This window comes from Zonotrichia leucophrys, chromosome 2, assembly GCF_028769735.1.
Source record: "Zonotrichia leucophrys gambelii isolate GWCS_2022_RI chromosome 2, RI_Zleu_2.0, whole genome shotgun sequence".
NCBI lineage: Eukaryota > Metazoa > Chordata > Aves > Passeriformes > Passerellidae > Zonotrichia > Zonotrichia leucophrys.
Window position 1 is genome coordinate 18,991,839 of NC_088171.1, and position 9,609 is coordinate 19,001,447.

General features: G+C 43.7%; 1 long non-coding RNA gene across 1 annotated transcript; it reads left to right on the forward strand.

The window, feature by feature from the left end:
- Positions 1-739: 739 nt before the first annotated feature.
- Positions 740-2,797, forward strand: LOC135443047 (uncharacterized). The gene is made up of 2 exons (XR_010438780.1): positions 740-1,007; positions 2,070-2,797. It is a non-coding gene; the product is annotated as an uncharacterized LOC135443047 (long non-coding RNA).
- Positions 2,798-9,609: the final 6,812 nt, after the last annotated feature.

A 9,609-nucleotide genomic window follows, 5' to 3' on the forward strand; every position in this document is an offset into this window, starting at 1 on the left:
TTGAGAACAGGCAGCACAGAATTATCAGGGGTAAATTATACCTGAACAACCTGATTGCCTTCTGTGATGAGTTGACTCACTTTGGGATGAAGGGAGGAGGAGTCAATGCTGTGTACTTTGATTCTAGCAAGGCCTTTGATATGGTTTCCCATTATCTCTTTAGAGCCAAATTAGTGGTGTATGGATTCTGTAAGTGGATGATAGCAGGAATAGAAAATCAGCTGGACCACCATGCTGGAAGAGTTGCAATCAACAACATGAAGCAGAACTGGTAACTGGTTGTACAAGTGGCCTCCCTCAGGGATTCATAGTGGGCATAACACTGTTCAATATCTTTATTCATGACCTGGGTGGTGGGATGGAGTGCACTCTCAGCAAGTTTGTAGGCAATACAACACTGGAGGGAGCAGCTGTGGTTCAAAGAATCTGGGCTGACTGTAGAATGATCTGACAGAAACTCGAAGTTCAAGGGCAAATGAGGTCTGGGATCTTGCATCTGGGACAGATTAAATAGGTTGCTATAACAACAATGTAGTCACTTGTCTGGAAAGCATTTCTTGCCCTCTGTTCAGCACTTCTGAGGCTGTTTCTGAGGTGTCTCTTTGGGGGTACACAGGACAAGAAAGGCATTGACATACTGGGGCAGGTGCAGTGGAGAGCCACCAGGAGTTATGGAGCTGCATGATGTGCTTGAGGGCAGACTGAGACACCTGGGTGTGTTCAGCTGTGAGAAATTAAGGCAAAGAGAAAGTCCTACTGCTGGTTCCAAACACCTAATGGGAGAGGAGCACAAAGACAGATCCAGGCTCTTTGCAGAAGAGCCCAGTGACAGGACAAGCAGCAGTAACCACAAGTTAGATAATTTAGAATTCTTATTAGATATACTGAAAAATGTTTCCCCTGTGTAGGTGGCCAAATACTGGAAAGGCTGGAGATTTCAAAACTGGAATGGATCAAACTGACAGGCGGTGCAACTGACAGGCGGTGACCATGGGATTTCTTTCAATGTAAGTTGGGCAGATGTTTACCTGTTACTTTGTTTAGATACTGTATAGATACTGTTTAGATACATGGGAGACCTGATTTTCACAAGGTCTACTAGAGCTTCAGAGTTCAGTTATTGTTGTCAGCACTCTGGGTCTTGGTATCTGAGGTTTTTAATGGAGGCATTCAAAATAAAAGAATGTTTCTGTAAATTGGGTTTTGAATATTCTGTATCTTACTTTTCCAAAACTTTCAGGAGAATTTCCAGAGCTGACCTAATTGTTATCAGTGGAGCGTTTCAAGGTCTCCAGCAGAAGAATGCTAGAAAGTCCTAAAGCAATACTGAAAGAATGCACAAGCATAACCTTTTCTCAAAACAAAACCTGCAGTTCCAGGGACAACAGTCCAAATTAGAACATGTGGGAACATGTTCTAATTTGTTTCTAATTTGAACATGTTAGAACTGTAATTCTGTGACAGCTCTTCAGCTATTGTAGTTCCTGTGATTAACCACAGTAAGCACAAAATGCTAAAATGGCAGATGCTAAGGAACCTGTATTTCTGGGCTCTGAATTGAAAATTCTTCTGAAATTTTGAAAGTTATATATATAACAGCTAGAGGAAAATGGAACCTACAGTATTTGGGGTTTTCTACAAAACTAGATAAACTCTGCACCAAGCATTTTTTATTAAAGAATGTGCATTTAAAGAATTAAATACTACATTTTGTTTCTCAATCCATTATGTTTTAAGGGTTATTAAAAGCAGATAGAAGAAGCTTAAAATCTTTTTAGTATGATAAATAGCATATTTTGGAAAAAAAAAAAAAAAGGAAAGCTTTTATACTGGCATAAGAGCAATTAATAGATTATTCAAAATTACATTTATTACCTGATGTTGAGCAAAACACCTTTCAAGTTGAAGAGTAAACAAGAAAATATATATACAGAATGTCCTTATTAAGCTAATATTTTATGCCTTTTGTAAAATATCATTATTTTAATAGTGAAATCTTATAAGTTTGAGGAATTTGCTGGAGCAATAAAAGGTTTATATATTGTATATACTGCCTTCTAACCCCCCAGCTGGAGTAACAATGTACAGGAACAGTTCTGCAATTTCCCACCTGAGAAGACCTGATAAAGCAGGAGTTGAATCTCCAGAAAGACACTGGAAAATCTCAGTTACTCTAGAGAGCTACACACAAACAGCTCACAAGGCTGAACTGTAAGCCCTGCAAACCTAAAAAGGGTTAAAAGCCTTTTCTACAGAAAAAGGAAGAGGTTAGCCCTTAAAGACCATATAAGCTGCAAAACCTGGCAGTTGTGGCTTGTTAAACTGCTGGGAGGTGGAACTGGCAGCTGTGCTGCCGAAGTGGGGAAGTCATAAAGGGAAGCAGAGGGCCCCAGAGGGAGCAGGACAGTTGGGTTTTGCATTTCTCTGCTTTGGAGAATTGACTTTGTTTGAATGAAAATGGACGCTGCTACTGCTGGATGCTGATCCTAGGGACACTTAGTTGGTTTGTTTATGGAGAGCCAAACAAGGTGACAATCAGCTGTCCTGGCTTCCACTGTTTTTAGGATTGTGAATACAGGATCTGCACCTGGCTGTACTAATTTCCCAGGCCTAGACTGAAGTGGGATGCTATTTTTTCACCCTTGAAAAAAACACAACCAAACAAAAAAGAGAAAGCATCACTTACGTTAGTTGCCTGATCTCAATTTGGAGCTGATAATCTCTTTGCAGGGCTTTGGTTTTGTACTGTGCTTCCTGTTGAGGAACAAAAATAAACTGGTTACTGCTTAAAATGAAATGTCACATTCCTTTTGGCTTAAGAAACTATTACATTTATCTTTGCAAATTAAATTTAACAAATTTGAATTTGTATTTTAAATTTTGTTCCATAGACCACGTGAAATCTTCTGTAATACTGTGAAATTCTGTGAATCCTATAGCTCTTAATGGCCCATCTGAAAAGTGCAGGCAATGCTTTCCGCCTGTAAACATATGTATCCAGTAATCATTCCCCCATACAGATTGACTTGTTTTTCTGAATATGGAGCAATTAAGGAGTCTGCATTTTTATTTATCCTTTTCTGTTCTACAAATAGAAGAAAGTATTTGTCTTAAAAATATTTGGTCTGGTCTTTTTGTATTTCCAAAAAAATTGGTAATGGTTAATAATTTGACATCCTTGTAGGTTGTGTGCTCTTGTAGCATATTAACTGATTTCAGACATTATTTATTTTCATCATGTCTTTAAGACATGCTCTTTTAAAAAAGCAGCAGCATTTCAGGACTACAGGGTAGATTTAAAGTAATCCAGCTTGGCTTGAAGTGACATGTGCCCAGACCAATTTATGGAGTAATGGAACAATTTATGAGTCTGCCTTAGCTGAAATTAGTTTCTATGGCAGTTGGCCCAGGAAAACTCTGGGAGCCTTCTGTTCTTTGCAGCTGCAGAAAATAATTGTAAAGGGGAATATTACCTTCCAGTAGCTAGGCAAAGCCTCACAAACTATGTGATATCCCTGTCCTTCAAAGTGGAGACCCTAACTCACCAGCAGAAATGCTCTGGGTGACCACTGAGAGAAAAAGCAAGTGGTTCATATACTGAAATAAAGTAAAAAATGAGTTTCATGTTTAAACAACCATGCTAAACAAAACTCTGTGGCAAGCACCAAAAAGAGTACATAGGTTTTAGAAGCAAGCTTGCTAAATCGTGGTTAATCCCAGGCCTTTCTTAAAATGGAAGGTGAGAGCTCACACTCCTGCTTTAGTTTATTCTAACCATTGATGAAGCCAGTCAAGAACAGCCATTCATTAGCACAGTCGTGCTAGATTGTTTATGATTCCTCTCTCTCCCTTGTCCACCAGCTTCCAGTTGGGACTCTCTTGCACCAAAAAATGGGACAAAGCAGGAATTTTAGTACTAATGGCAGAACAAATGGAGCAGACTGGACTATAAATAAATATATTTATTTATAAATATATAGTAAAATATATATAGCAAATAAATAGTAATATAGTAAAATATATATAGCAAAATAAATAGTTTACCCCAAGCCTTCTTGGTTACATTTTACAAGCCCAGAGGCTCTTCCTTTTGGTCTCCATTGATGCTCCTACATACACACTTTTCTATTAAAGATAGTAAACTACTTCATGAGAGGCAGAGTACATTCTGTACTTGCAAAAAGATCAGCTTAGTCCACTGGTGGCATCACACCTCTTTAATAAGGTTTCCAAGCATTGTGAGTTTGTTCTGGTTGTGCTCTTTTATTCAATCCTTGTGGAGTGCAAAAGCTTTACATTCAGTTATCAAAAAACATTTCAGAGTCTCAAACATTAGTATATATTGGGGATGGATTTCTTTAAAGTTGAGTAGGAACTTCCAGTCAGGATTTGACATGCACAGTAACCCAGAGAATTAATCTCCTCCTCCATTTTCTTAAGTGCTTTACATGGGAACCAGATCCTGACTAGATTTCTAAGATGCAGCTAAGGACTCATGGAAACTTCAAAAGAGGTTTTACTGTCACATCTTGACCCTTCATTTTTTTTGTTAGTGTCTGGACCATCATCATAACATTTAAGTTAGTTTGTTGACCAGTTATCTGTGAAGTGAAACAAGCAGTGTTGGCAGCAATGCAGCATGAATGCAGTTGTGGAGATGTGTGATCCAAGAGATAGAATTCTAGAGTCATTTAGGTTGAAAAATGCCTCTAAGAACTAGTCTAACTATTAACCCAGCACTCCCAAGTCCATCACAAAACCAGGTTCCTAATGGAGATGTCTCTCCATGGGCATTACAGGCAGCATGGTACCAGGTTCAGTCTTAGCTCTGAAGTGTTTAAAAACTGACCCCAAAGTCTTTCATCTCCCATTTCTGTATAGGCACCGTGAATACTGACTGCAACATATACTCACAGTGTCATGCTATACAAAATTCTGTGAATGGACTGACATACAACTTCCATGTTCCATAACAGGTTGTATGAATAAAACTTCCCTCCCACCTGCACAAAACTGTCCCCAAGGCATAAGAGAACAAAGAAAAGACCTGGATTGTGTGTTTGTTCTCTCTGTGGAGAGCCTATCTCCAAGGCTTAGCTTACAGCAAGGATTAGGGTACAGTTAGTTAGAATTAGGGTCTAGGGAAGGACAACCTGCTGCTTCTGTTGGAATGGGTTTACAAAGGAGCTTCAGAGAAAAACACTGCAGAGAGAATTTGGAAGGGAAAGTGCTTTGGTGTGGGCATTGTTGGGGTGTCCCAGTCTAAGTTTCACCCTGTGGTCATAGGGCTGAGAAAAAGAGAAAGCCTAGGAGAAGGCTAGACAGTTGGAAGAGGCTGGAAGAGGGGTTTCAAAGCGAAAGGTGGGCTGCAAAGAGAAATTGGCTTCAAAAACTTCTTGTTCTGGGCAGTAGCTGAGGGTCATGTCTGAAGCTCAGCCTCTGAGGTTAAAGTCAGGGTTAGGTTGAGAGGGGCAGCCACAAGCTTCAGCTGTAGTGGGACTGTGAAAGAATGAATAACTGGAAGTGTTAGCTGCAAGGAGAATTTCATTCCCAGAAGTTTTCCGTTTGACCTGGCCCAAGGTAAATGTTAGCCCAAGGCTCAGCCTTGGGTTGGGTTTATTAATATGGCTGAGATGGGTTGACCTTGGCTGGATATCAGGAGCCCCTCAAGTTATGCTCTCAGTCCCCTCCTCAACTGGACAGGGGGAGCCTCCTAGCCAGGTTCAACTTCACTGCCAACTTTATCAATCTTTTCCCCCCAGTGGGGGAATGGGTTCCTGTGGTCAGGTCATCTCACACTGTCTTTGCTGCTCCATTCTCCTTCTTCCTTCCCTTGCTCCAATGTGAGGTCCCTCCTACAGGAGACAGTTCCCCATGAACTTCTCCAACATGAGTCACTCCCACAGACTGTAGTTCACAAACTGCTTTAGCACGGCCCATTTCTGCAGGATGCAAGTCCTTCAGGAGCAGACTGCCCCAGTGTGGGTTGGCATCTTCTCCCAGAAGCCACCCCTATAGACCCCTGCACAACCAAAACCTTGCCATGCAAATCCAATAGAGGCTAGGGTTAAAATTAGGGATGAAAGAAAGAGAACCCAGAGCTGCAGCTGAGAGTTGAGTTAGAAAGGAGGTGGGCTGCTAAGAGAACTTGGCTGGGAGACTGTTTTGACTTGGGAATTAAAAGGGGGGTGACGGCATTTGATTATGTTTACATCAGGATTAGAGTTAAGGCTGGGAGAAAGAGACAGCCTAGAATTCCAGCAGGAGGAGAGTTAGAGAAGTGCTTTTAAGGGGAAATCTAAGTTCAAGGAACTTGGCAGGGTTGCCTGGTCTGAGGCCCAGCCTACTTTTAAGGTCGGAGTTACAGCTGAGGTTATTTTTGACAAGAGAGTGTAGTGCTGCAGTTAGAACAGGCCTAGCACATCTGGGGTGCAGGAAGAACTTCATTGCAAGAACTTTTTGTTGTGACTGGTACTCTTCAGACCAATCCTGGTCTGAAGTCCACATACAGCTTGTGTGAGGGTTAGGGTTGGTGCTGGGAGTAAAGAGAGCCTAGAGCTGCAGATGAAGGGAAGCTGGAGAGCAGCTGATAGTGAAAAGGTTGGGCCACAGGGATAGCTTGCCTGCAAAAGCTTGGTGGTGGAAGCAATGGCTGAGGGGCCTGGTCCAAGGCTCAACATAACTTCTAGGTGTAGGGTGAGGTTTGAGGTGATGTTTGACAGAAGGAAAGAGACAACAGCTGCAGCTGGCTCAGGGCTAGAAAGTGACTGCCCCAGGGAAGTTCTTGCTGCCAGAAGAACTTGGCAGCAAGAACTTCCTGGTGTGGGCACTGGCACCACATCCAAAGCCCAGCATATGGCTTGTTTGAGGCTTAAGGTTAGAGCTATGAGACACAGAGGACCTGGAGCTGCAGCTGGAGTGGAGCTAGAAAGTAGATCTTTTAAAAAAAAGGTGTAGGGTAGAGCAAATGTGGCAGGGAGAATACTTTATTGAGGGCATTGGCTAGGAGTCCTGGTCTAAAGATCTGTTAGTGTTAATGTGGGCATTTGGACAGAGAGACCCTAGAGCTGCAGATGGAAGGAGCTTAGAAAGGGAACATGTCAAAGGGTAGATTGTAAGAAGAAAGTGCCTGTGACAACATTTTGGTGTGGGCAATGGCTGGGGGCCCTGCATTGTGACTCAGCACAAAATTACATTTTCCCTCGAGGTCAGTGCTAGAACTGGGGAAGAGAGAGCCCTGGAGCTCCAGCTGAAGGTGAGTTAAATGAGGTTTGAAAGGGAAGTCTAGGCTGCAAGAAGTGGACTGGGAAAATCTTTACTGTGGGCACTGGCTGGAGGGCCTCAGCCTCTGTTCTGCTTTAAGGGATAGGATTACAATTGAGGGAAAGACATCCCACAAGGAGTGTAGGCTGCAAATGTAATCAAGTTTTGTCTCTTCAAGTGGCCCCTCTATCATGGATTCAGTGGAAAACCTGTGCCCACAGTGGTTCCTACAGGAAAGGCAGGTACAGGCAACCATATTTGTTTGTGGTACTTGAAATTGAAAAGGACAAATATTTGCCTCAGACTTTGTCGTGTAGATAGCCCAGGCCCTTGAATTTTTTTTTAATTTTGTGTAATTGTTATGGTCAAGATCTTTTGTTCTTCTGATAAAATAACTTTCTTTAGTGAGAGCTCATATTTGCAGGGAAGAGCTCTTTAGAATCTATGCCAAGATGACAAGAAAGCCTTCTGGAAAAAAGAGCAACTTCCTTCTTCAGCCTTCTCTATAAAAAACCTACTAAAATGTTTTCTACTTTTGTTATTTATAAACCAAAATGCTTCACTATGTGGATTTACTCTGGAAAGATAAAGAAAGACACATATGTGGCAGATTCAGTCATGTTGATGTGTGCAGCATTGCACAATGCTCAGATGTCATGTTCTAAGTGTAATGTAAGGGATAAAATGGGTACTGAACTCTTCCAAAAGTCTGACTTCAAATCTATATTTAGGCATATAAGTGACCTGCTTTTATTCAAAGGTGCTGACTACTCAGCTGCTTCCATTGACTGCAGCAGAATATAGGGGATTTTTTTGTTGTTGAATCTATTTTCAAGAACAGAAATTACAGTTTAGATCTTTGTAACTCCTAAGTAATTCTGCTGGGGGGAAGAAAAAAAGGACATAAAATTAAATACATCTCTGTTTTATCCTACTCTCCATAAGATAAGGGCAAGGGACCATAAAATAAATCCCAGTAATTGTTTCTATGCAGGAGGAGATTAAATTACTGCGTTGGATTCCAGCAAGACAGATAACTTTGCTGTTGAGATCACAATGGCAAAAGAGAAATGGAGATGTGCAACACATTTTTAAATTCATGTAAGCCTGTGTTGGGGTCCCAGACTCATGTATTGACCTTAGTTGCCCTGAACAATCACCCCTGGGAACACATTCTGCCCAGGACCTCCACTTAAGCTCAGGCAGGGCACAGTTTAGGTCTTTGCCTGAGCTATGTTGTAGGTATACCTGGCTCCAGCTCTGTGTTCTGGTTATACCTTGGACCTCTCTCTTGCTTGCCTGCACTTCTGTTTCTGGCTCTGGATGGACCCTGTGCCTACATTGTGCCCTCCTGGATGGACCTGATTCATCTCCTCAGTTTCTCTGGGACTGCCGATGTGATGTGTGCTCTTGCCAGCACCCTGCCCACTGAGTGTGGGCCCGTGCCTTGTCACTGAGGCACTGGGTGCAGTGGGATGACCCTCACTTGTGGTTTGCCCACCTCATGGAGCTGCCCTGCTCTTGCTTCTCCCTAAGGATCTGGTCGCCTTGCTGAAGCAATGAACAGCAAGATCTACAGCAGGCAGGTCAGTTTTGTATTATTCAGAAGCGGATGTATGACTTCTTGTAAAGGCACAGGAGATGTATGCTCTGTGTGACCCGTAGGTACTGACCCCGAACAGTGACGGCAGATGTCATTGTGATGTTCCCCATCATACAGCGGAGCAGAGCGTGTGTGGTGTTTGGTACTTCTGAGCTGGGCAGATGTGCCTTTGCAGGATGTCTCCTGTCACTGACCACATCCTCGGTGGCCATGGAGGCAATCAAGAAACATTCTGCTGGGGGAGTAACAGCGCAGTGAGGTTACGGGGGTGCAATACTCTCGCAGGGGACCGAGCTTTCTGTATTTGCTGCACGGCGGCTGTGAGGAGCCGCTCTGCTCAGGGAGCCGAGCTGGGGCGGGAGCAGCAGGCAAAGCCGTGCCGCAGAGATCCCTCTCGTTCCTACAGATCCCTTCACACAGAGGGAACTGGAACCCGAGTAACTATCACACAAACTGTACGAAGTTACGGTGTGAGCGACTGGCTAGCTAAAGAGCAGGGCGAAGGGAGGTTCGGTTTCTCAGAGGACTGGCGATGGGCGTGAGGGCCGGAGGGCAGCGGACCAGCACCACCTTTTCCCGCGTCTCCCTGAGGGGCAGGAGGCGCAGACGGCCCCACTCCTCGCTGCCCGCGGCCGCGCAGGCGCCGCGCGCGGGGCACATGCGCAGTGGGGCGGCAGAGCCGGCGCTCCGCGGTTCCGCGGGGGCGGGGCGGGCGCGCGGTGCGTGGCGGGCGGGCGGCGGCC